Below are 27,885 nucleotides of genomic sequence, written 5' to 3'. Positions count from 1 at the left end.
ACGGTTCGACAAGCACGGACTTGGCGAACAGTAAGGCCAAGAAGGGACTTACTGTTCGCCAAGCAGGGACTTACGGTTCGCCAAGCAGGGACTTACGGTTTGCCAAGCAGGGACTTACGGTTCGCCAAGCAGGGACTTACGGTTCGCCAAGCAGGGACTTACGGTTCAACAAGCACGGACTTGGCGAACAGTAAGGCCAAGAAGGGACTTACTGTTCGCCAAGCAGGGACTTGCGGTTCGCCAAGCAGGGACTTACGGTTCGCCAAGCAGGGACTTACGGTTCGCCAAGCAGGGACTTACGGTTCGCCAAGCAGGGACTTACGGTTCGACAAGCAGGGACTTACGGTTCGACAAGCAGGGACTTACGGTTCGACAAGCTAAGACTTGGCGAACAGTAAGGCCAAGAAGGGACTTACTGTTCGCCAAGCAGGGACTTGCGGTTCGCCAAGCAGGGACTTGCGGTTCGCCAAGCAGGGACTTGCGGTTCGCCAAGCAGGGACTTGCGGTTCGCCAAGCAGGGACTTGCGGTTCGCCAAGCAGGGACTTACGGTTCGCCAAGCAGGGACTTACGGTTCGCCAAGTAGGGACTTACGGTTCGCCAAGCAGGGAGTTACGGTTCGACAAGCAGGGAGTTACGATTCGACAAGCACGGACTTGGCGAACAGAAAAGCCAAGAAGGGACTTACTGTTCGCCAAGCAGGGACTTACGGTTCGCCAAGCAGGGACTTACGGTTCGCCAAGCAGGGACTTACGGTTCGACAAGCAGGGACTTACGGTTCGACAAGCTAAGACTTGGCGAACAGTAAGGCCAAGAAGGGACTTACTGTTCGCCAAGCAGGGACTTGCGGTTCGCCAAGCAGGGACTTACGGTTCGCCAAGCAGGGACTTACGGTTCGCCAAGCAGGGACTTACGGTTCGCCAAGCAGGGACTTACGGTTCGCCAAGCAGGGACTTACGGTTCAACAAGCACGGACTTGGCGAACAGTAAGGCCAAGAAGGGACTTACTGTTCGCCAAGCAGGGACTTGCGGTTCGCCAAGCAGGGACTTGCGGTTCGCCAAGCAGGGACTTGCGGTTCGCCAAGCAGGGACTTGCGGTTCGCCAAGCAGGGACTTACGGTTCGCCAAGCAGGGACTTACGGTTCGCCAAGTAGGGACTTACGGTTCGCCAAGCAGGGAGTTACGGTTCGACAAGCAGGGAGTTACGGTTCGACAAGCACGGACTTGGCGAACAGAAAAGCCAAGAAGGGACTTACTGTTCGCCAAGCAGGGACTTGCGGTTCGCCAAGCAGGAACTTACGGTTCGCCAAGCAGGGACTTACGGTTCGCCAAGCAGGGACTTACGGTTCGCCAAGCAGGGACTTACGGTTCGCCAAGCAGGGACTTACGGTTCAACAAGCAGGGACTTACGGTTCAACAAGCACGGACTTGGCGAACAGTAAGGCCAAGAAGGGACTTACTGTTCGCCAAGCAGGGACTTGCGGTTCGCCAAGCAGGGACTTACGGTTCGCCAAGCAGGGACTTACGGTTCGCCAAGCAGGGACTTACGGTTCGCCAAGCAGGGACTTACGGTTCGCCAAGCAGGGACTTACGGTTCGCCAAGCAGGGACTTACGGTTCAACAAGCACGGACTTGGCGAACAGTAAGGCCAAGAAGGGACTTACTGTTCGCCAAGCAGGGACTTGCGGTTCGCCAAGCAGGGACTTACGGTTCAACAAGCACGGACTTGGCGAACAGTAAGGCCAAGAAGGGACTTACTGTTCGCCAAGCAGGGACTTGCGGTTCGCCAAGCAGGGACTTACGGTTCGCCAAGCAGGGACTTACGGTTCGACAAGCACGGACTTGGCGAACAGTAAGGCCAAGAAGGGACTTACGGTTCGCCAAGCAGGGACTTACGGTTCGCCAAGCAGGGACTTACGGTTCGCCAAGCAGGGACTTACGGTTCGCCAAGCAGGGACTTACGGTTCGCCAAGCAGGGACTTACGGTTCAACAAGCACGGACTTGGCGAACAGTAAGGCCAAGAAGGGACTTACTGTTCGCCAAGCAGGGACTTGCGGTTCGCCAAGCAGGGACTTACGGTTCGCCAAGCAGGGACTTACGGTTCGCCAAGCAGGGACTTACGGTTCGCCAAGCAGGGACTTACGGTTCAACAAGCAGGGACTTACGGTTCAACAAGCACGGACTTGGCGAACAGTAAGGCCAAGAAGGGACTTACTGTTCGCCAAGCAGGGACTTGCGGTTCGCCAAGCAGGGACTTACGGTTCAACAAGCACGGACTTGGCGAACAGTAAGGCCAAGAAGGGACTTACTGTTCGCCAAGCAGGGACTTGCGGTTCGCCAAGCAGGGACTTACGGTTCGCCAAGCAGGGACTTACGGTTCGACAAGCACGGACTTGGCGAACAGTAAGGCCAAGAAGGGACTTACGGTTCGCCAAGCAGGGACTTACGGTTCGCCAAGCAGGGACTTGCGGTTCGCCAAGCAGGGACTTGCGGTTCGCCAAGCAGGGACTTACGGTTCGCCAAGCAGGGACTTACGGTTCGCCAAGCAGGGACTTACGGTTCGCCAAGCAGGGACTTACGGTTCGCCAAGCAGGGACTTACGGTTCGCCAAGCAGGGACTTACGGTTCGCCAAGCAGGGACTTACGGTTCAACAAGCACGGACTTGGCGAACAGTAAGGCCAAGAAGGGACTTACTGTTCGCCAAGCAGGGACTTGCGGTTCGCCAAGCAGGGACTTACGGTTCGCCAAGCAGGGACTTACGGTTCGCCAAGCAGGGACTTACGGTTCGCCAAGCAGGGACTTATGGTTCGCCAAGCAGGGACTTACGGTTCGACAAGCACGGACTTGGCGAACAGTAAGGCCAAGAAGGGACTTACTGTTCGCCAAGCAGGGACTTGCGGTTCGCCAAGCAGGGACTTACGGTTCGCCAAGCAGGGACTTACGGTTCGCCAAGCAGGGACTTACGGTTCGCCAAGCAGGGACTTACGGTTCGCCAAGCAGGGACTTACTGTTCGCCAAGCAGGGACTTGCGGTTCGCCAAGCAGGGACTTACGGTTCGCCAAGCAGGGACTTACGGTTCGACAAGCACGGACTTGGCGAACAGTAAGGCCAAGAAGGGACTTACGGTTCGCCAAGCAGGGACTTACGGTTCGCCAAGCAGGGACTTACGGTTCGCCAAGCAGGGACTTACGGTTCGCCAAGCAGGGACTTACGGTTCGCCAAGCAGGGACTTACGGTTCAACAAGCACGGACTTGGCGAACAGTAAGGCCAAGAAGGGACTTACTGTTCGCCAAGCAGGGACTTGCGGTTCGCCAAGCAGGGACTTACGGTTCGCCAAGCAGGGACTTACGGTTCGCCAAGCAGGGACTTATGGTTCGCCAAGCAGGGACTTACGGTTCGCCAAGCAGGGACTTACGGTTCAACAAGCAGGGACTTACGGTTCAACAAGCACGGACTTGGCGAACAGTAAGGCCAAGAAGGGACTTACTGTTCGCCAAGCAGGGACTTGCGGTTCGCCAAGCAGGGACTTACGGTTCAACAAGCACGGACTTGGCGAACAGTAAGGCCAAGAAGGGACTTACTGTTCGCCAAGCAGGGACTTGCGGTTCGCCAAGCAGGGACTTACGGTTCGCCAAGCAGGGACTTACGGTTCGACAAGCACGGACTTGGCGAACAGTAAGGCCAAGAAGGGACTTACGGTTCGCCAAGCAGGGACTTACGGTTCGCCAAGCAGGGACTTGCGGTTCGCCAAGCAGGGACTTGCGGTTCGCCAAGCAGGGACTTACGGTTCGCCAAGCAGGGACTTACGGTTCGCCAAGCAGGGACTTACGGTTCGCCAAGCAGGGACTTACGGTTCGCCAAGCAGGGACTTACGGTTCGCCAAGCAGGGACTTACGGTTCAACAAGCACGGACTTGGCGAACAGTAAGGCCAAGAAGGGACTTACTGTTCGCCAAGCAGGGACTTGCGGTTCGCCAAGCAGGGACTTACGGTTCGCCAAGCAGGGACTTACGGTTCGCCAAGCAGGGACTTACGGTTCGCCAAGCAGGGACTTATGGTTCGCCAAGCAGGGACTTACGGTTCGACAAGCACGGACTTGGCGAACAGTAAGGCCAAGAAGGGACTTACTGTTCGCCAAGCAGGGACTTGCGGTTCGCCAAGCAGGGACTTACGGTTCGCCAAGCAGGGACTTACGGTTCGCCAAGCAGGGACTTACGGTTCGCCAAGCAGGGACTTACGGTTCGCCAAGCAGGGACTTACGGTTCGCCAAGCAGGGACTTACGGTTCAACAAGCACGGACTTGGCGAACAGTAAGGCCAAGAAGGGACTTACTGTTCGCCAAGCAGGGACTTGCGGTTCGCCAAGCAGGGACTTACGGTTCAACAAGCACGGACTTGGCGAACAGTAAGGCCAAGAAGGGACTTACTGTTTGCCAAGCAGGGACTTGCGGTTCGCCAAGCAGGGACTTACGGTTCGCCAAGCAGGGACTTACGGTTCGACATGCACGGACTTGGCGAACAGTAAGGCCAAGAAGGGACTTACGGTTCGCCAAGCAGGGACTTACGGTTTGCCAAGCAGGGACTTGCGGTTTGCCAAGCAGGGACTTGCGGTTCGCCAAGCAGGGACTTACGGTTCGCCAAGCAGGGACTTACGGTTCGCCAAGCAGGGACTTACGGTTCGCCAAGCAGGGACTTACGGTTCGCCAAGCAGGGACTTACGGTTCAACAAGCAGGGACTTACGGTTCAACAAGCACGGACTTGGCGAACAGTAAGGCCAAGAAGGGACTTACTGTTCGCCAAGCAGGGACTTGCGGTTCGCCAAGCAGGGACTTACGGTTCGCCAAGCAGGGACTTACGGTTCAACAAGCAGGGACTTACGGTTCAACAAGCACGGACTTGGCGAACAGTAAGGCCAAGAAGGGACTTACTGTTCGCCAAGCAGGGACTTGCGGTTCGCCAAGCAGGGACTTACGGTTCGCCAAGCAGGGACTTACGGTTCGCCAAGCAGGGACTTACGGTTCGCCAAGCAGGGACTTACGGTTCGCCAAGCAGGGACTTACGGTTCGCCAAGCAGGGACTTACGGTTCAACAAGCACGGACTTGGCGAACAGTAAGGCCAAGAAGGGACTTACTGTTCGCCAAGCAGGGACTTGCGGTTCGCCAAGCAGGGACTTACGGTTCAACAAGCACGGACTTGGCGAACAGTAAGGCCAAGAAGGGACTTACTGTTCGCCAAGCAGGGACTTGCGGTTCGCCAAGCAGGGACTTACGGTTCGCCAAGCAGGGACTTACGGTTCGACAAGCACGGACTTGGCGAACAGTAAGGCCAAGAAGGGACTTACGGTTCGCCAAGCAGGGACTTACGGTTCGCCAAGCAGGGACTTACGGTTCGCCAAGCAGGGACTTACGGTTCGCCAAGCAGGGACTTACGGTTCGCCAAGCAGGGACTTACGGTTCAACAAGCACGGACTTGGCGAACAGTAAGGCCAAGAAGGGACTTACTGTTCGCCAAGCAGGGACTTGCGGTTCGCCAAGCAGGGACTTACGGTTCGCCAAGCAGGGACTTACGGTTCGCCAAGCAGGGACTTACGGTTCGCCAAGCACGGACTTGGCGAACAGTAAGGCTAAGAAGGGACTTACTGTTCGCCAAGCAGGGACTTACTGTTCGCCAAGCAGGGACTTACGGTTCGCCAAGCAGGGACTTACGGTTCGCCAAGCAGGGACTTACGGTTCGCCAAGCAGGGACTTACGGTTCGCCAAGCAGGGACTTACGGTTCGCCAAGCAGGGACTTACGGTTCGCCAAGCAGGGACTTACGGTTCAACAAGCACGGACTTGGCGAACAGTAAGGCCAAGAAGGGACTTACTGTTCGCCAAGCAGGGACTTGCGGTTCGCCAAGCAGGGACTTACGGTTCGCCAAGCAGGGACTTACGGTTCGCCAAGCAGGGACTTACGGTTCGCCAAGCAGGGACTTACGGTTCGCCAAGCAGGGACTTACGGTTCGCCAAGCAGGGACTTACGGTTCGCCAAGCAGGGACTTACGGTTCGACAAGCAGGGACTTACGGTTCGACAAGCTAAGACTTGGCGAACAGTAAGGCCAAGAAGGGACTTACTGTTCGCCAAGCAGGGACTTGCGGTTCGCCAAGCAGGGACTTACGGTTCGCCAAGCAGGGACTTACGGTTCGCCAAGCAGGGACTTACGGTTCGCCAAGCAGGGACTTACGGTTCGCCAAGCAGGGACTTACGGTTCAACAAGCACGGACTTGGCGAACAGTAAGGCCAAGAAGGGACTTACTGTTCGCCAAGCAGGGACTTGCGGTTCGCCAAGCAGGGACTTGCGGTTCGCCAAGCAGGGACTTGCGGTTCGCCAAGCAGGGACTTGCGGTTCGCCAAGCAGGGACTTACGGTTCGCCAAGCAGGGACTTACGGTTCGCCAAGTAGGGACTTACGGTTCGCCAAGCAGGGAGTTACGGTTCGACAAGCAGGGAGTTACGGTTCGACAAGCACGGACTTGGCGAACAGAAAAGCCAAGAAGGGACTTACTGTTCGCCAAGCAGGGACTTGCGGTTCGCCAAGCAGGAACTTACGGTTCGCCAAGCAGGGACTTACGGTTCGCCAAGCAGGGACTTACGGTTCGCCAAGCAGGGACTTACGGTTCGCCAAGCAGGGACTTACGGTTCAACAAGCAGGGACTTACGGTTCAACAAGCACGGACTTGGCGAACAGTAAGGCCAAGAAGGGACTTACTGTTCGCCAAGCAGGGACTTGCGGTTCGCCAAGCAGGGACTTACGGTTCGCCAAGCAGGGACTTACGGTTCGCCAAGCAGGGACTTACGGTTCGCCAAGCAGGGACTTACGGTTCGCCAAGCAGGGACTTACGGTTCGCCAAGCAGGGACTTACGGTTCAACAAGCACGGACTTGGCGAACAGTAAGGCCAAGAAGGGACTTACTGTTCGCCAAGCAGGGACTTGCGGTTCGCCAAGCAGGGACTTACGGTTCAACAAGCACGGACTTGGCGAACAGTAAGGCCAAGAAGGGACTTACGGTTCGCCAAGCAGGGACTTACGGTTCAACAAGCACGGACTTGGCGAACAGTAAGGCCAAGAAGGGACTTACGGTTCGCCAAGCAGGGACTTACGGTTCGCCAAGCAGGGACTTACGGTTCGCCAAGCAGGGACTTACGGTTCGCCAAGCAGGGACTTACGGTTCGCCAAGCAGGGACTTACGGTTCGCCAAGCAGGGACTTACGGTTCGCCAAGCAGGGACTTACGGTTCGCCAAGCAGGGACTTACGGTTCGCCAAGCAGGGACTTATGGTTCAACAAGCACGGACTTGGCGAACAGTAAGGCCAAGAAGGGACTTACTGTTCGCCAAGCAGGGACTTGCGGTTCGCCAAGCAGGGACTTACGGTTCGCCAAACAGGGACTTACGGTTCGCCAAGCAGGGACTTACGGTTCGCCAAGCAGGGACTTATGGTTCGCCAAGCAGGGACTTACGGTTCGACAAGCACGGACTTGGCGAACAGTAAGGCCAAGAAGGGACTTACTGTTCGCCAAGCAGGGACTTGCGGTTCGCCAAGCAGGAACTTACGGTTCGCCAAGCAGGGACTTACGGTTCGCCAAGCAGGGACTTACGGTTCGCCAAGCAGGGACTTACGGTTCGCCAAGCAGGGACTTACGGTTCGCCAAGCAGGGACTTACGGTTCAACAAGCAGGGACTTACGGTTCAACAAGCACGGACTTGGCGAACAGTAAGGCCAAGAAGGGACTTACTGTTCGCCAAGCAGGGACTTGCGGTTCGCCAAGCAGGGACTTACGGTTCGCCAAGCAGGGACTTACGGTTCGCCAAGCAGGGACTTACGGTTCGCCAAGCAGGGACTTACGGTTCGCCAAGCAGGGACTTACGGTTCGCCAAGCAGGGACTTACGGTTCAACAAGCACGGACTTGGCGAACAGTAAGGCCAAGAAGGGACTTACTGTTCGCCAAGCAGGGACTTGCGGTTCGCCAAGCAGGGACTTACGGTTCAACAAGCACGGACTTGGCGAACAGTAAGGCCAAGAAGGGACTTACTGTTCGCCAAGCAGGGACTTGCGGTTCGCCAAGCAGGGACTTACGGTTCGCCAAGCAGGGACTTACGGTTCGACAAGCACGGACTTGGCGAACAGTAAGGCCAAGAAGGGACTTACGGTTCGCCAAGCAGGGACTTACGGTTCGCCAAGCAGGGACTTACGGTTCGCCAAGCAGGGACTTACGGTTCGCCAAGCAGGGACTTACGGTTCGCCAAGCAGGGACTTACGGTTCAACAAGCACGGACTTGGCGAACAGTAAGGCCAAGAAGGGACTTACTGTTCGCCAAGCAGGGACTTGCGGTTCGCCAAGCAGGGACTTACGGTTCGCCAAGCAGGGACTTACGGTTCGCCAAGCAGGGACTTACGGTTCGCCAAGCAGGGACTTACGGTTCGCCAAGCAGGGACTTACGGTTCGCCAAGCAGGGACTTACGGTTCAACAAGCACGGACTTGGCGAACAGTAAGGCCAAGAAGGGACTTACTGTTCGCCAAGCAGGGACTTGCGGTTCGCCAAGCAGGGACTTACGGTTCGCCAAGCAGGGACTTACGGTTCGACAAGCACGGACTTGGCGAACAGTAAGGCCAAGAAGGGACTTACGGTTCGCCAAGCAGGGACTTACGGTTCGCCAAGCAGGGACTTGCGGTTCGCCAAGCAGGGACTTGCGGTTCGCCAAGCAGGGACTTACGGTTCGCCAAGCAGGGACTTACGGTTCGCCAAGCAGGGACTTACGGTTCGCCAAGCAGGGACTTACGGTTCGCCAAGCAGGGACTTACGGTTCGCCAAGCAGGGACTTACGGTTCGCCAAGCAGGGACTTACGGTTCAACAAGCACGGACTTGGCGAACAGTAAGGCCAAGAAGGGACTTACTGTTCGCCAAGCAGGGACTTGCGGTTCGCCAAGCAGGGACTTACGGTTCGCCAAGCAGGGACTTACGGTTCGCCAAGCAGGGACTTACGGTTCGCCAAGCAGGGACTTATGGTTCGCCAAGCAGGGACTTACGGTTCGACAAGCACGGACTTGGCGAACAGTAAGGCCAAGAAGGGACTTACTGTTCGCCAAGCAGGGACTTGCGGTTCGCCAAGCAGGGACTTACGGTTCGCCAAGCAGGGACTTACGGTTCGCCAAGCAGGGACTTACGGTTCGCCAAGCAGGGACTTACGGTTCGCCAAGCAGGGACTTACGGTTCGCCAAGCAGGGACTTACGGTTCAACAAGCACGGACTTGGCGAACAGTAAGGCCAAGAAGGGACTTACTGTTCGCCAAGCAGGGACTTGCGGTTCGCCAAGCAGGGACTTACGGTTCAACAAGCACGGACTTGGCGAACAGTAAGGGACTTACTGTTTGCCAAGCAGGGACTTGCGGTTCGCCAAGCAGGGACTTACGGTTCGCCAAGCAGGGACTTACGGTTCGACATGCACGGACTTAGCGAACAGTAAGGCCAAGAAGGGACTTACGGTTCGCCAAGCAGGGACTTACGGTTTGCCAAGCAGGGACTTGCGGTTCGCCAAGCAGGGACTTACGGTTCGCCAAGCAGGGACTTACGGTTCGACAAGCACGGACTTGGCGAACAGTAAGGCCAAGAAGGGACTTACTGTTCGCCAAGCAGGGACTTACGGTTCGCCAAGCAGGGACTTACGGTTTGCCAAGCAGGGACTTACGGTTCGCCAAGCAGGGACTTACGGTTCGCCAAGCAGGGACTTACGGTTCGCCAAGCAGGGACTTACGGTTCGCCAAGCAGGGACTTACGGTTCGCCAAGCAGGGACTTACGGTTCGACAAGCAGGGACTTACGGTTCGACAAGCTAAGACTTGGCGAACAGTAAGGCCAAGAAGGGACTTACTGTTCGCCAAGCAGGGACTTGCGGTTCGCCAAGCAGGGACTTACGGTTCGCCAAGCAGGGACTTACGGTTCGCCAAGCAGGGACTTACGGTTCGCCAAGCAGGGACTTACGGTTCGCCAAGCAGGGACTTACGGTTCAACAAGCACGGACTTGGCGAACAGTAAGGCCAAGAAGGGACTTACTGTTCGCCAAGCAGGGACTTGCGGTTCGCCAAGCAGGGACTTGCGGTTCGCCAAGCAGGGACTTGCGGTTCGCCAAGCAGGGACTTGCGGTTCGCCAAGCAGGGACTTACGGTTCGCCAAGCAGGGACTTACGGTTCGCCAAGTAGGGACTTACGGTTCGCCAAGCAGGGAGTTACGGTTCGACAAGCAGGGAGTTACGGTTCGACAAGCACGGACTTGGCGAACAGAAAAGCCAAGAAGGGACTTACTGTTCGCCAAGCAGGGACTTGCGGTTCGCCAAGCAGGAACTTACGGTTCGCCAAGCAGGGACTTACGGTTCGCCAAGCAGGGACTTACGGTTCGCCAAGCAGGGACTTACGGTTCGCCAAGCAGGGACTTACGGTTCAACAAGCAGGGACTTACGGTTCAACAAGCACGGACTTGGCGAACAGTAAGGCCAAGAAGGGACTTACTGTTCGCCAAGCAGGGACTTGCGGTTCGCCAAGCAGGGACTTACGGTTCGCCAAGCAGGGACTTACGGTTCGCCAAGCAGGGACTTACGGTTCGCCAAGCAGGGACTTACGGTTCGCCAAGCAGGGACTTACGGTTCGCCAAGCAGGGACTTACGGTTCAACAAGCACGGACTTGGCGAACAGTAAGGCCAAGAAGGGACTTACTGTTCGCCAAGCAGGGACTTGCGGTTCGCCAAGCAGGGACTTACGGTTCAACAAGCACGGACTTGGCGAACAGTAAGGCCAAGAAGGGACTTACGGTTCGCCAAGCAGGGACTTACGGTTCAACAAGCACGGACTTGGCGAACAGTAAGGCCAAGAAGGGACTTACGGTTCGCCAAGCAGGGACTTACGGTTCGCCAAGCAGGGACTTACGGTTCGCCAAGCAGGGACTTACGGTTCGCCAAGCAGGGACTTACGGTTCGCCAAGCAGGGACTTACGGTTCGCCAAGCAGGGACTTACGGTTCGCCAAGCAGGGACTTACGGTTCGCCAAGCAGGGACTTACGGTTCAACAAGCACGGACTTGGCGAACAGTAAGGCCAAGAAGGGACTTACTGTTCGCCAAGCAGGGACTTGCGGTTCGCCAAGCAGGGACTTACGGTTCGCCAAACAGGGACTTACGGTTCGCCAAGCAGGGACTTACGGTTCGCCAAGCAGGGACTTATGGTTCGCCAAGCAGGGACTTACGGTTCGACAAGCACGGACTTGGCGAACAGTAAGGCCAAGAAGGGACTTACTGTTCGCCAAGCAGGGACTTGCGGTTCGCCAAGCAGGGACTTACGGTTCGCCAAGCAGGGACTTACGGTTCGCCAAGCAGGGACTTACGGTTCGCCAAGCAGGGACTTATGGTTCGCCAAGCAGGGACTTACGGTTCGACAAGCACGGACTTGGCGAACAGTAAGGCCAAGAAGGGACTTACTGTTCGCCAAGCAGGGACTTGCGGTTCGCCAAGCAGGGACTTACGGTTCGCCAAGCAGGGACTTACGGTTCGCCAAGCAGGGACTTACGGTTCGCCAAGCAGGGACTTACGGTTCGCCAAGCAGGGACTTACGGTTCGCCAAGCAGGGACTTATGGTTCAACAAGCACGGACTTGGCGAACAGTAAGGCCAAGAAGGGACTTACTGTTCGCCAAGCAGGGACTTACGGTTCGCCAAGCAGGGACTTACGGTTCGCCAAGCAGGGACTTACGGTTCGCCAAGCAGGGACTTACGGTTCAACAAGCACGGACTTGGCGAACAGTAAGGCCAAGAAGGGACTTACTGTTCGCCAAGCAGGGACTTGCGGTTCGCCAAGCAGGGACTTGCGGTTCGCCAAGCAGGGACTTGCGGTTCGCCAAGCAGGGACTTGCGGTTCGCCAAGCAGGGACTTACGGTTCGCCAAGCAGGGACTTACGGTTCGCCAAGTAGGGACTTACGGTTCGCCAAGCAGGGAGTTACGGTTCGACAAGCAGGGAGTTACGATTCGACAAGCACGGACTTGGCGAACAGAAAAGCCAAGAAGGGACTTACTGTTCGCCAAGCAGGGACTTACGGTTCGCCAAGCAGGGACTTACGGTTCGACAAGCAGGGACTTACGGTTCGACAAGCAGGGACTTACGGTTCGACAAGCTAAGACTTGGCGAACAGTAAGGCCAAGAAGGGACTTACTGTTCGCCAAGCAGGGACTTGCGGTTCGCCAAGCAGGGACTTACGGTTCGCCAAGCAGGGACTTACGGTTCGCCAAGCAGGGACTTACGGTTCGCCAAGCAGGGACTTACGGTTCGCCAAGCAGGGACTTACGGTTCAACAAGCACGGACTTGGCGAACAGTAAGGCCAAGAAGGGACTTACTGTTCGCCAAGCAGGGACTTGCGGTTCGCCAAGCAGGGACTTGCGGTTCGCCAAGCAGGGACTTGCGGTTCGCCAAGCAGGGACTTGCGGTTCGCCAAGCAGGGACTTACGGTTCGCCAAGCAGGGACTTACGGTTCGCCAAGTAGGGACTTACGGTTCGCCAAGCAGGGAGTTACGGTTCGACAAGCAGGGAGTTACGGTTCGACAAGCACGGACTTGGCGAACAGAAAAGCCAAGAAGGGACTTACTGTTCGCCAAGCAGGGACTTGCGGTTCGCCAAGCAGGGACTTGCGGTTCGCCAAGCAGGGACTTGCGGTTCGCCAAGCAGGGACTTACGGTTCGCCAAGCAGGGACTTACGGTTCGCCAAGTAGGGACTTACGGTTCGCCAAGCAGGGAGTTACGGTTCGACAAGCAGGGAGTTACGGTTTGACAAGCACGGACTTGGCGAACAGAAAAGCCAAGAAGGGACTTACTGTTCGCCAAGCAGGGACTTGCGGTTCGCCAAGCAGGAACTTACGGTTCGCCAAGCAGGGACTTACGGTTCGCCAAGCAGGGACTTACGGTTCGCCAAGCAGGGACTTACGGTTCGCCAAGCAGGGACTTACGGTTCGCCAAGCAGGGACTTACGGTTCAACAAGCAGGGACTTACGGTTCAACAAGCACGGACTTGGCGAACAGTAAGGCCAAGAAGGGACTTACTGTTCGCCAAGCAGGGACTTGCGGTTCGCCAAGCAGGGACTTACGGTTCGCCAAGCAGGGACTTACGGTTCGCCAAGCAGGGACTTACGGTTCGCCAAGCAGGGACTTACGGTTCGCCAAGCAGGGACTTACGGTTCGCCAAGCAGGGACTTACGGTTCAACAAGCACGGACTTGGCGAACAGTAAGGCCAAGAAGGGACTTACTGTTCGCCAAGCAGGGACTTGCGGTTCGCCAAGCAGGGACTTACGGTTCAACAAGCACGGACTTGGCGAACAGTAAGGCCAAGAAGGGACTTACTGTTCGCCAAGCAGGGACTTGCGGTTCGCCAAGCAGGGACTTACGGTTCGCCAAGCAGGGACTTACGGTTCGACAAGCACGGACTTGGCGAACAGTAAGGCCAAGAAGGGACTTACGGTTCGCCAAGCAGGGACTTACGGTTCGCCAAGCAGGGACTTACGGTTCGCCAAGCAGGGACTTACGGTTCGCCAAGCAGGGACTTACGGTTCGCCAAGCAGGGACTTACGGTTCAACAAGCACGGACTTGGCGAACAGTAAGGCCAAGAAGGGACTTACTGTTCGCCAAGCAGGGACTTGCGGTTCGCCAAGCAGGGACTTACGGTTCGCCAAGCAGGGACTTACGGTTCGCCAAGCAGGGACTTACGGTTCGCCAAGCAGGGACTTACGGTTCGCCAAGCAGGGACTTACGGTTCGCCAAGCAGGGACTTACGGTTCAACAAGCACGGACTTGGCGAACAGTAAGGCGAAGAAGGGACTTACTGTTCGCCAAGCAGGGACTTGCGGTTCGCCAAGCAGGGACTTACGGTTCGCCAAGCAGGGACTTACGGTTCGACAAGCACGGACTTGGCGAACAGTAAGGCCAAGAAGGGACTTACGGTTCGCCAAGCAGGGACTTACGGTTCGCCAAGCAGGGACTTGCGGTTCGCCAAGCAGGGACTTGCGGTTCGCCAAGCAGGGACTTACGGTTCGCCAAGCAGGGACTTACGGTTCGCCAAGCAGGGACTTACGGTTCGCCAAGCAGGGACTTACGGTTCGCCAAGCAGGGACTTACGGTTCGCCAAGCAGGGACTTACGGTTCGCCAAGCAGGGACTTACGGTTCAACAAGCACGGACTTGGCGAACAGTAAGGCCAAGAAGGGACTTACTGTTCGCCAAGCAGGGACTTGCGGTTCGCCAAGCAGGGACTTACGGTTCGCCAAGCAGGGACTTACGGTTCGCCAAGCAGGGACTTACGGTTCGCCAAGCAGGGACTTATGGTTCGCCAAGCAGGGACTTACGGTTCGACAAGCACGGACTTGGCGAACAGTAAGGCCAAGAAGGGACTTACTGTTCGCCAAGCAGGGACTTGCGGTTCGCCAAGCAGGGACTTACGGTTCGCCAAGCAGGGACTTACGGTTCGCCAAGCAGGGACTTACGGTTCGCCAAGCAGGGACTTACGGTTCGCCAAGCAGGGACTTACGGTTCGCCAAGCAGGGACTTACGGTTCAACAAGCACGGACTTGGCGAACAGTAAGGCCAAGAAGGGACTTACTGTTCGCCAAGCAGGGACTTGCGGTTCGCCAAGCAGGGACTTACGGTTCAACAAGCACGGACTTGGCGAACAGTAAGGCCAAGAAGGGACTTACTGTTTGCCAAGCAGGGACTTGCGGTTCGCCAAGCAGGGACTTACGGTTCGCCAAGCAGGGACTTACGGTTCGACATGCACGGACTTGGCGAACAGTAAGGCCAAGAAGGGACTTACGGTTCGCCAAGCAGGGACTTACGGTTTGCCAAGCAGGGACTTGCGGTTCGCCAAGCAGGGACTTACGGTTCGCCAAGCAGGGACTTACGGTTCGACAAGCACGGACTTGGCGAACAGTAAGGCCAAGAAGGGACTTACTGTTCGCCAAGCAGGGACTTACGGTTCGCCAAGCAGGGACTTACGGTTTGCCAAGCAGGGACTTACGGTTCGCCAAGCAGGGACTTACGGTTCGCCAAGCAGGGACTTACGGTTCAACAAGCACGGACTTGGCGAACAGTAAGGCCAAGAAGGGACTTACTGTTCGCCAAGCAGGGACTTGCGGTTCGCCAAGCAGGGACTTACGGTTCGCCAAGCAGGGACTTACGGTTCGCCAAGCAGGGACTTACGGTTCGCCAAGCAGGGACTTACGGTTCGCCAAGCAGGGACTTACGGTTCGACAAGCAGGGACTTACGGTTCGACAAGCAGGGACTTACGGTTCGACAAGCTAAGACTTGGCGAACAGTAAGGCCAAGAAGGGACTTACTGTTCGCCAAGCAGGGACTTGCGGTTCGCCAAGCAGGGACTTACGGTTCGCCAAGCAGGGACTTACGGTTCGCCAAGCAGGGACTTACGGTTCGCCAAGCAGGGACTTACGGTTCGCCAAGCAGGGACTTACGGTTCGCCAAGCAGGGACTTACGGTTCAACAAGCACGGACTTGGCGAACAGTAAGGCCAAGAAGGGACTTACTGTTTGCCAAGCAGGGACTTGCGGTTCGCCAAGCAGGGACTTGCGGTTCGCCAAGCAGGGACTTGCGGTTCGCCAAGCAGGGACTTGCGGTTCGCCAAGCAGGGACTTGCGGTTCGCCAAGCAGGGACTTACGGTTCGCCAAGCAGGGACTTACGGTTCGCCAAGTAGGGACTCACGGTTCGCCAAGCAGGGAGTTACGGTTCGACAAGCAGGGAGTTACGATTCGACAAGCACGGACTTGGCGAACAGAAAAGCCAAGAAGGGACTTACTGTTCGCCAAGCAGGGACTTGCGGTTCGCCAAGCAGGGACTTACGGTTCGCCAAGCAGGGACTTACGGTTCGCCAAGCAGGGACTTACGGTTCGCCAAGCAGGGACTTACGGTTCGCCAAGCAGGGACTTACGGTTCAACAAGCAGGGACTTACGGTTCAACAAGCACGGACTTGGCGAACAGTAAGGCCAAGAAGGGACTTACTGTTCGCCAAGCAGGGACTTGCGGTTCGCCAAGCAGGGACTTACGGTTCGCCAAGCAGGGACTTACGGTTCGCCAAGCAGGGACTTACGGTTCGCCAAGCAGGGACTTACGGTTCGCCAAGCAGGGACTTACGGTTCGCCAAGCAGGGACTTACGGTTCGCCAAGCAGGGACTTACGGTTCAACAAGCACGGACTTGGCGAACAGTAAGGCCAAGAAGGGACTTACTGTTCGCCAAGCAGGGACTTGCGGTTCGCCAAGCAGGGACTTACGGTTCAACAAGCACGGACTTGGCGAACAGTAAGGCCAAGAAGGGACTTACTGTTCGCCAAGCAGGGACTTGCGGTTCGCCAAGCAGGGACTTACGGTTCGCCAAGCAGGGACTTACGGTTCGACAAGCACGGACTTGGCGAACAGTAAGGCCAAGAAGGGACTTACGGTTCGCCAAGCAGGGACTTACGGTTCGCCAAGCAGGGACTTACGGTTCGCCAAGCAGGGACTTACGGTTCGCCAAGCAGGGAATTACGGTTCGCCAAGCAGGGACTTACGGTTGAACAAGCAGGGACTTACGGTTCAACAAGCACGGACTTGGCGAACAGTAAGGCCAAGAAGGGACTTACTGTTCGCCAAGCAGGGACTTGCGGTTCGCCAAGCAGGGACTTACGGTTCGCCAAGCAGGGACTTACGGTTCGCCAAGCAGGGACTTACGGTTCGCCAAGCAGGGACTTACGGTTCGCCAAGCAGGGACTTACGGTTCGCCAAGCAGGGACTTACGGTTCGCCAAGCAGGGACTTACGGTTCGCCAAGCAGGGACTTACGGTTCGCCAAGCAGGGACTTACGGTTCGCCAAGCAGGGAATTACGGTTCGCCAAGCAGGAACTTACGGTTGAACAAGCAGGGACTTACGGTTCAACAAGCACGGACTTGGCGAACAGTAAGGCCAAGAAGGGACTTACTGTTCGCCAAGCAGGGACTTGCGGTTCGCCAAGCAGGGACTTACGGTTCGCCAAGCAGGGACTTACGGTTCGCCAAGCAGGGACTTACGGTTCGCCAAGCAGGGACTTACGGTTCGCCAAGCAGGGACTTACGGTTCGCCAAGCAGGGACTTACGGTTCAACACAGCACGGACTTGGCGAACAGTAAGGCCAAGAAGGGACTTACTGTTCGCCAAGCAGGGACTTGCGGTTCGCCAAGCAGGGACTTACGGTTCGCCAAGCAGGGACTTACGGTTCGCCAAGCAGGGACTTACGGTTCGCCAAGCAGGGACTTACGGTTCGCCAAGCAGGGACTTACGGTTCGCCAAGCAGGGACTTACGGTTCGCCAAGCAGGGACTTACGGTTCAACAAGCACGGACTTGGCGAACAGTAAGGCCAAGAAGGGACTTACTGTTCGCCAAGCAGGGACTTGCGGTTCGCCAAGCAGGGACTTACGGTTCAACAAGCACGGACTTGGCGAACAGTAAGGCCAAGAAGGGACTTACTGTTCGCCAAGCAGGGACTTGCGGTTCGCCAAGCAGGGACTTACGGTTCGCCAAGCAGGGACTTACGGTTCGACAAGCACGGACTTGGCGAACAGTAAGGCCAAGAAGGGACTTACGGTTCGCCAAGCAGGGACTTACGGTTCGCCAAGCAGGGACTTACGGTTCGCCAAGCAGGGACTTACGGTTCGCCAAGCAGGGAATTACGGTTCGCCAAGCAGGGACTTACGGTTGAACAAGCAGGGACTTACGGTTCAACAAGCACGGACTTGGCGAACAGTAAGGCCAAGAAGGGACTTACTGTTCGCCAAGCAGGGACTTGCGGTTCGCCAAGCAGGGACTTACGGTTCGCCAAGCAGGGACTTACGGTTCGCCAAGCAGGGACTTACGGTTCGCCAAGCAGGGACTTACGGTTCGCCAAGCAGGGACTTACGGTTCGCCAAGCAGGGACTTACGGTTCGCCAAGCAGGGACTTACGGTTCGCCAAGCAGGGACTTACGGTTCGCCAAGCAGGGACTTACGGTTCGCCAAGCAGGGAATTACGGTTCGCCAAGCAGGAACTTACGGTTGAACAAGCAGGGACTTACGGTTCAACAAGCACGGACTTGGCGAACAGTAAGGCCAAGAAGGGACTTACTGTTCGCCAAGCAGGGACTTGCGGTTCGCCAAGCAGGGACTTACGGTTCGCCAAGCAGGGACTTACGGTTCGCCAAGCAGGGACTTACGGTTCGCCAAGCAGGGACTTACGGTTCGCCAAGCAGGGACTTACGGTTCGCCAAGCAGGGACTTACGGTTCAACACAGCACGGACTTGGCGAACAGTAAGGCCAAGAAGGGACTTACTGTTCGCCAAGCAGGGACTTGCGGTTCGCCAAGCAGGGACTTACGGTTCAACAAGCACGGACTTGGCGAACAGTAAGGCCAAGAAGGGACTTACGGTTCGCCAAGCAGGGACTTACGGTTCAACAAGCACGGACTTGGCGAACAGTAAGGCCAAGAAGGGACTTACGGTTCGCCAAGCAGGGACTTACGGTTCGCCAAGCAGGGACTTACGGTTCGCCAAGCAGGGACTTACGGTTCGCCAAGCAGGGACTTACGGTTCGCCAAGCAGGGACTTACGGTTCGCCAAGCAGGGACTTACGGTTCGCCAAGCAGGGACTTACGGTTCAACAAGCACGGACTTGGCGAACAGTAAGGCCAAGAAGGGACTTACTGTTCGCCAAGCAGGGACTTGCGGTTCGCCAAGCAGGGACTTACGGTTCGCCAAACAGGGACTTACGGTTCGCCAAGCAGGGACTTGGCAAACAGTAAGGCCAAGAAGGGACTTACGGTTCGCCAAGCAGGGACTTACGGTTTGCCAAGCAGGGACTTGCGGTTCGCCAAGCAGGGACTTACGGTTCGCCAAGCAGGGACTTACGGTTCGACAAGCACGGACTTGGCGAACAGTAAGGCCAAGAAGGGACTTACTGTTCGCCAAGCAGGGACTTACGGTTTGCCAAGCAGGGACTTACGGTTCGCCAAGCAGGGACTTACGGTTCGCCAAGCAGGGACTTACGGTTCAACAAGCACGGACTTGGCGAACAGTAAGGCCAAGAAGGGACTTACTGTTCGCCAAGCAGGGACTTGCGGTTCGCCAAGCAGGGACTTACGGTTCGCCAAGCAGGGACTTACGGTTCAACAAGCACGGACTTGGCGAACAGTAAGGCCAAGAAGGGACTTACTGTTCGCCAAGCAGGGACTTGCGGTTCGCCAAGCAGGGACTTACGGTTCGCCAAGCAGGGACTTACGGTTCGACAAGCACGGACTTGGCGAAGAGTAAGGCCAAGAAGGGACTTACGGTTCGCCAAGCAGCGACTTGCGGTTCGCCAAGCAGGGACTTGCGGTTCGCCAAGCAGGGACTTACGGTTCGCCAAGCAGGGACTTACGGTTCGCCAAGTAGGGACTTACGGTTCGCCAAGCAGGGACTTACGGTTCGTCAAGCACGGACTTGGCGAACAGTAAGGCCAAGAAGGGACTTGCGGTTCGCCAAGCAGGGACTTACGGTTCGTCAAGCACGGACTTGGCGAACAGTAAGGCCAAGCAGGGACTTGCGGTTCGCCAAGCAGGGACTTGCGGTTCGCCAAGCAGGGACTTGCGGTTCGCCAAGCAGGGACTTACGGTTCGCCAAGCAGGGACTTACGGTTCGCCAAGTAGGGACTTACGGTTCGCCAAGCAGGGAGTTACGGTTCGACAAGCAGGGAGTTACGGTTCAACAAGCACGGACTTGGCGAACAGAAAAGCCAAGAAGGGACTTACTGTTTGCCAAGCAGGGACTTGCGGTTCGCCAAGCAGGGACTTACGGTTCGCCAAGCAGGGACTTACGGTTCGCCAAGCAGGGACTTACGGTTCGCCAAGCAGGGACTTACGGTTCGCCAAGCAGGGACTTACGGTTCGCCAAGCAGGGACTTACGGTTCGCCAAGCAGGGACTTACGGTTCAACACAGCACGGACTTGGCGAACAGTAAGGCCAAGAAGGGACTTACTGTTCGCCAAGCAGGGACTTGCGGTTCGCCAAGCAGGGACTTACGGTTCAACAAGCACGGACTTGGCGAACAGTAAGGCCAAGAAGGGACTTACGGTTCGCCAAGCAGGGACTTACGGTTCAACAAGCACGGACTTGGCGAACAGTAAGGCCAAGAAGGGACTTACGGTTCGCCAAGCAGGGACTTACGGTTCGCCAAGCAGGGACTTACGGTTCGCCAAGCAGGGACTTACGGTTCGCCAAGCAGGGACTTACGGTTCGCCAAGCAGGGACTTACGGTTCGCCAAGCAGGGACTTACGGTTCGCCAAGCAGGGACTTACGGTTCAACAAGCACGGACTTGGCGAACAGTAAGGCCAAGAAGGGACTTACTGTTCGCCAAGCAGGGACTTGCGGTTCGCCAAGCAGGGACTTACGGTTCGCCAAACAGGGACTTACGGTTCGCCAAGCAGGGACTTGGCAAACAGTAAGGCCAAGAAGGGACTTACGGTTCGCCAAGCAGGGACTTACGGTTTGCCAAGCAGGGACTTGCGGTTCGCCAAGCAGGGACTTACGGTTCGCCAAGCAGGGACTTACGGTTCGACAAGCACGGACTTGGCGAACAGTAAGGCCAAGAAGGGACTTACTGTTCGCCAAGCAGGGACTTACGGTTTGCCAAGCAGGGACTTACGGTTCGCCAAGCAGGGACTTACGGTTCGCCAAGCAGGGACTTACGGTTCAACAAGCACGGACTTGGCGAACAGTAAGGCCAAGAAGGGACTTACTGTTCGCCAAGCAGGGACTTGCGGTTCGCCAAGCAGGGACTTACGGTTCGCCAAGCAGGGACTTACGGTTCAACAAGCACGGACTTGGCGAACAGTAAGGCCAAGAAGGGACTTACTGTTCGCCAAGCAGGGACTTGCGGTTCGCCAAGCAGGGACTTACGGTTCGCCAAGCAGGGACTTACGGTTCGACAAGCACGGACTTGGCGAAGAGTAAGGCCAAGAAGGGACTTACGGTTCGCCAAGCAGCGACTTGCGGTTCGCCAAGCAGGGACTTGCGGTTCGCCAAGCAGGGACTTACGGTTCGCCAAGCAGGGACTTACGGTTCGCCAAGTAGGGACTTACGGTTCGCCAAGCAGGGACTTACGGTTCGTCAAGCACGGACTTGGCGAACAGTAAGGCCAAGAAGGGACTTGCGGTTCGCCAAGCAGGGACTTACGGTTCGTCAAGCACGGACTTGGCGAACAGTAAGGCCAAGCAGGGACTTGCGGTTCGCCAAGCAGGGACTTGCGGTTCGCCAAGCAGGGACTTGCGGTTCGCCAAGCAGGGACTTACGGTTCGCCAAGCAGGGACTTACGGTTCGCCAAGTAGGGACTTACGGTTCGCCAAGCAGGGAGTTACGGTTCGACAAGCAGGGAGTTACGGTTCAACAAGCACGGACTTGGCGAACAGAAAAGCCAAGAAGGGACTTACTGTTTGCCAAGCAGGGACTTGCGGTTCGCCAAGCAGGGACTTACGGTTCGCCAAGCAGGGACTTACGGTTCGCCAAGCAGGGACTTACGGTTCGCCAAGCAGGGACTTACGGTTCGCCAAGCAGGGACTTACGGTTCGCCAAGCAGGGACTTACGGTTCGCCAAGCAGGGACTTACGGTTCAACAAGCACGGACTTGGCGAACAGTAAGGCCAAGAAGGGACTTACTGTTCGCCAAGCAGGGACTTGCGGTTCGCCAAGCAGGGACTTACGGTTCGCCAAGCAGGGACTTACGGTTCGCCAAGCAGGGACTTACGGTTCGCCAAGCAGGGACTTACGGTTCAACAAGCACGGACTTGGCGAACAGTAAGGCCAAGAAGGGACTTACTGTTCGCCAAGCAGGGACTTGCGGTTCGCCAAGCAGGGACTTACGGTTCAACAAGCACGGACTTGGCGAACAGTAAGGCCAAGAAGGGACTTACTGTTTGCCAAGCAGGGACTTGCGGTTCGCCAAGCAGGGACTTACGGTTCGCCAAGCAGGGACTTACGGTTCGACAAGCACGGACTTGGCGAACAGTAAGGCCAAGAAGGGACTTACGGTTCGCCAAGCAGGGACTTACGGTTTGCCAAGCAGGGACTTGCGGTTCGCCAAGCAGGGACTTACGGTTCGCCAAGCAGGGACTTACGGTTCGACAAGCACGGACTTGGCGAACAGTAAGGCCAAGAAGGGACTTACTGTTCGCCAAGCAGGGACTTACGGTTTGCCAAGCAGGGACTTACGGTTCGCCAAGCAGGGACTTACGGTTCGCCAAGCAGGGACTTACGGTTCAACAAGCACGGACTTGGCGAACAGTAAGGCCAAGAAGGGACTTACTGTTCGCCAAGCAGGGACTTGCGGTTCGCCAAGCAGGGACTTACGGTTCGCCAAGCAGGGACTTACGGTTCAACAAGCACGGACTTGGCGAACAGTAAGGCCAAGAAGGGACTTACTGTTCGCCAAGCAGGGACTTGCGGTTCGCCAAGCAGGGACTTACGGTTCGCCAAGCAGGGACTTACGGTTCGACAAGCACGGACTTGGCGAAGAGTAAGGCCAAGAAGGGACTTACGGTTCGCCAAGCAGCGACTTGCGGTTCGCCAAGCAGGGACTTGCGGTTCGCCAAGCAGGGACTTACGGTTCGCCAAGCAGGGACTTACGGTTCGCCAAGTAGGGACTTACGGTTCGCCAAGCAGGGACTTACGGTTCGTCAAGCACGGACTTGGCGAACAGTAAGGCCAAGAAGGGACTTGCGGTTCGCCAAGCAGGGACTTACGGTTCGTCAAGCACGGACTTGGCGAACAGTAAGGCCAAGCAGGGACTTGCGGTTCGCCAAGCAGGGACTTGCGGTTCGCCAAGCAGGGACTTGCGGTTCGCCAAGCAGGGACTTACGGTTCGCCAAGCAGGGACTTACGGTTCGCCAAGTAGGGACTTACGGTTCGCCAAGCAGGGAGTTACGGTTCGACAAGCAGGGAGTTACGGTTCGACAAGCACGGACTTGGCGAACAGAAAAGCCAAGAAGGGACTTACTGTTTGCCAAGCAGGGACTTGCGGTTCGCCAAGCAGGGACTTACGGTTCGCCAAGCAGGGACTTACGGTTCGCCAAGCAGGGACTTACGGTTCGCCAAGCAGGGACTTACGGTTCGCCAAGCAGGGACTTACGGTTCGCCAAGCAGGGACTTACGGTTCGCCAAGCAGGGACTTACGGTTCAACAAGCACGGACTTGGCGAACAGTAAGGCCAAGAAGGGACTTACTGTTCGCCAAGCAGGGACTTGCGGTTCGCCAAGCAGGGACTTACGGTTCGCCAAGCAGGGACTTACGGTTCGCCAAGCAGGGACTTACGGTTCGCCAAGCAGGGACTTACGGTTCGCCAAGCAGGGACTTACGGTTCGCCAAGCAGGGACTTACGGTTCGCCAAGCAGGGACTTACGGTTCAACAAGCACGGACTTGGTGAACAGTAAGGCCAAGAAGGGACTTACTGTTCGCCAAGCAGGGACTTGCGGTTCGCCAAGCAGGGACTTACGGTTCAACAAGCACGGACTTGGCGAACAGTAAGGCCAAGAAGGGACTTACTGTTCGCCAAGCAGGGACTTGCGGTTCGCCAAGCAGGGACTTACGGTTCGCCAAGCAGGGACTTACGGTTCGACAAGCACGGACTTGGCGAACAGTAAGGCCAAGAAGGGACTTACGGTTCGCCAAGCAGGGACTTACGGTTCGCCAAGCAGGGACTTACGGTTCGCCAAGCAGGGACTTACGGTTCGCCAAGCAGGGACTTACGGTTCAACAAGCAGGGACTTACGGTTCAACAAGCACGGACTTGGCGAACAGTAAGGCCAAGAAGGGACTTACTGTTCGCCAAGCAGGGACTTGCGGTTCGCCAAGCAGGGACTTGCGGTTCGCCAAGCAGGGACTTGCGGTTCGCCAAGCAGGGACTTACGGTTCGCCAAGCAGGGACTTACGGTTCGCCAAGCAGGGACTTACGGTTCGCCAAGCAGGGACTTACGGTTCGCCAAGCAGGGACTTACGGTTCGACAAGCAGGGACTTACGGTTCGACAAGCTAAGACTTGGCGAACAGTAAGGCCAAGAAGGGACTTACTGTTCGCCAAGCAGGGACTTGCGGTTCGCCAAGCAGGGACTTACGGTTCGCCAAGCAGGGACTTACGGTTCGACAAGCAGGGACTTACGGTTCGACAAGCTAAGACTTGGCGAACAGTAAGGCCAAGAAGGGACTTACTGTTCGCCAAGCAGGGACTTGCGGTTCGCCAAGCAGGGACTTACGGTTCGCCAAGCAGGGACTTACGGTTCGCCAAGCAGGGACTTACGGTTCGCCAAGTAGGGACTTACGGTTCGCCAAGCAGGGAGTTACGGTTCGACAAGCAGGGAGTTACGGTTCGACAAGCACGGACTTGGCGAACAGAAAAGCCAAGAAGGGACTTACTGTTTGCCAAGCAGGGACTTGCGGTTCGCCAAGCAGGGACTTACGGTTCGCCAAGCAGGGACTTACGGTTCGCCAAGCAGGGACTTACGGTTCGCCAAGCAGGGACTTACGGTTCGCCAAGCAGGGACTTACGGTTCGCCAAGCAGGGACTTACGGTTCGCCAAGCAGGGACTTACGGTTCAACAAGCACGGACTTGGCGAACAGTAAGGCCAAGAAGGGACTTACTGTTCGCCAAGCAGGGACTTGCGGTTCGCCAAGCAGGGACTTACGGTTCGCCAAGCAGGGACTTACGGTTCGCCAAGCAGGGACTTACGGTTCGCCAAGCAGGGACTTACGGTTCGCCAAGCAGGGACTTACGGTTCGCCAAGCAGGGACTTACGGTTCGCCAAGCAGGGACTTACGGTTCAACAAGCACGGACTTGGTGAACAGTAAGGCCAAGAAGGGACTTACTGTTCGCCAAGCAGGGACTTGCGGTTCGCCAAGCAGGGACTTACGGTTCAACAAGCACGGACTTGGCGAACAGTAAGGCCAAGAAGGGACTTACTGTTCGCCAAGCAGGGACTTGCGGTTCGCCAAGCAGGGACTTACGGTTCGCCAAGCAGGGACTTACGGTTCGACAAGCACGGACTTGGCGAACAGTAAGGCCAAGAAGGGACTTACGGTTCGCCAAGCAGGGACTTACGGTTCGCCAAGCAGGGACTTACGGTTCGCCAAGCAGGGACTTACGGTTCGCCAAGCAGGGACTTACGGTTCAACAAGCAGGGACTTACGGTTCAACAAGCACGGACTTGGCGAACAGTAAGGCCAAGAAGGGACTTACTGTTCGCCAAGCAGGGACTTGCGGTTCGCCAAGCAGGGACTTGCGGTTCGCCAAGCAGGGACTTGCGGTTCGCCAAGCAGGGACTTACGGTTCGCCAAGCAGGGACTTACGGTTCGCCAAGCAGGGACTTACGGTTCGCCAAGCAGGGACTTACGGTTCGCCAAGCAGGGACTTACGGTTCAACAAGCACGGACTTGGCGAACAGTAAGGCCAAGAAGGGACTTACTGTTCGCCAAGCAGGGACTTGCGGTTCGCCAAGCAGGGACTTACGGTTCAACAAGCAAGGACTTGGCGAACAGTAAGGCCAAGAAGGGACTTACTGTTCGCCAAGCAGGGACTTGCGGTTCGCCAAGCAGGGACTTACGGTTCGCCAAGCAGGGACTTACGGTTCGACAAGCACGGACTTGGCGAACAGTAAGGCCAAGAAGGGACTTACGGTTCGCCAAGCAGGGACTTGCGGTTCGCCAAGCAGGGACTTGCGGTTTGCCAAGCAGGGACTTGCGGTTCGCCAAGCAGGGACTTGCGGTTCGCCAAGCAGGGACTTGCGGTTCGCCAAGCAGGGACTTACGGTTCGCCAAGCAGGGACTTACGGTTCGCCAAGCAGGGACTTACGGTTCGCCAAGCAGGGACTTACGGTTCGCCAAGCAGGGACTTACGGTTCAACAAGCAGGGACTTACGGTTCAACAAGCACGGACTTGGCGAACAGTAAGGCCAAGAAGGGACTTACTGTTCGCCAAGCAGGGACTTGCGGTTCGCCAAGCAGGGACTTACAGTTCGCCAAGCAGGGACTTACGGTTCGCCAAGCAGGGACTTACGGTTCGCCAAGCAGGGACTTATGGTTCGCCAAGCAGGGACTTACGGTTCGACAAGCACGGACTTGGCGAACAGTAAGGCCAAGAAGGGACTTACTGTTCGCCAAGCAGGGACTTGCGGTTCGCCAAGCAGGGACTTACGGTTCGCCAAGCAGGGACTTACGGTTCGCCAAGCAGGGACTTACGGTTCGCCAAGCAGGGACTTACGGTTCGCCAAGCAGGGACTTACGGTTCGCCAAGCAGGGATTTACGGTTCGCCAAGCAGGGACTTACGGTTCGCCAAGCAGGGACTTACGGTTCAACAAGCACGGACTTGGCGAACAGTAAGGCCAAGAAGGGACTTACTGTTCGCCAAGCAGGGACTTGCGGTTCGCCAAGCAGGGACTTACGGTTCAACAAGCACGGACTTGGCGAACAGTAAGGCCAAGAAGGGACTTACTGTTCGCCAAGCAGGGACTTGCGGTTCGCCAAGCAGGGACTTACGGTTCGCCAAGCAGGGACTTACGGTTCGACAAGCACGGACTTGGCGAACAGTAAGGCCAAGAAGGGACTTACGGTTCGCCAAGCAGGGACTTACGGTTTGCCAAGCAGGGACTTGCGGTTCGCCAAGCAGGGACTTACGGTTCGCCAAGCAGGGACTTACGGTTCGACAAGCACGGACTTGGCGAACAGTAAGGCCAAGAAGGGACTTACTGTTCGCCAAGCAGGGACTTACGGTTCGCCAAGCAGGGACTTACGGTTTGCCAAGCAGGGACTTACGGTTCGCCAAGCAGGGACTTACGGTTCGCCAAGCAGGGACTTACGGTTCAACAAGCACGGACTTGGCGAACAGTAAGGCCAAGAAGGGACTTACTGTTCGCCAAGCAGGGACTTACGGTTCGCCAAGCAGGGACTTACGGTTCAACAAGCACGGACTTGGCGAACAGTAAGGCCAAGAAGGGACTTACTGTTCGCCAAGCAGGGACTTACGGTTCGCCAAGCAGGGACTTACGGTTCGACAAGCACGGACTTGGCGAACAGTAAGGCCAAGAAGGGACTTGCGGTTCGCCAAGCAGGGACTTACGGTTCGCCAAGCAGGGACTTACGGTTCGCCAAGCAGGGACTTACGGTTCAACAAGCACGGACTTGGCGAACAGTAAGGCCAAGAAGGGACTTACTGTTCGCCAAGCAGGGACTTACGGTTCGTCAAGCACGGACTTGGCGAACAGTAAGGCCAAGAAGGGACTTGCGGTTCGCCAAGCAGGGACTTACGGTTCGCCAAGCAGGGACTTACGGTTCGCCAAGCACGGACTTGGCGAACAGTAAGGCTAAGAAGGGACTTACTGTTCGCCAAGCAGGGACTTACGGTTCGCCAAGCAGGGACTTACGGTTCGCCAAGCAGGGACTTACGGTTCGCCAAGCAGGGACTTACGGTTCGCCAAGCAGGGACTTACGGTTCGCCAAGCAGGGACTTACGGTTCGCCAAGGAGGGACTTATGGTTCAACAAGCACGGACTTGGCGAACAGTAAGGCCAAGAAGGGACTTACTGTTCGCCAAGCAGGGACTTGCGGTTCGCCAAGCAGGGACTTACGGTTCGCCAAGCAGGGACTTACGGTTCGCCAAGCAGGGACTTACGGTTCGCCAAGCAGGGACTTACGGTTCGCCAAGCAGGGACTTACGGTTCGCCAAGCAGGGACTTACGGTTCGCCAAGCAGGGACTTACGGTTCGCCAAGCAGGGACTTACGGTTCGCCAAGCAGGGACTTACGGT

This window comes from Anarhichas minor, unplaced genomic scaffold (genome assembly GCF_050575085.1).
Source record: "Anarhichas minor isolate MPS153535 unplaced genomic scaffold, ASM5057508v1 ptg000033l, whole genome shotgun sequence".
Lineage (NCBI taxonomy): Eukaryota > Metazoa > Chordata > Actinopteri > Perciformes > Anarhichadidae > Anarhichas > Anarhichas minor.
Note: the sequence above shows the minus strand (reverse complement) of the source record.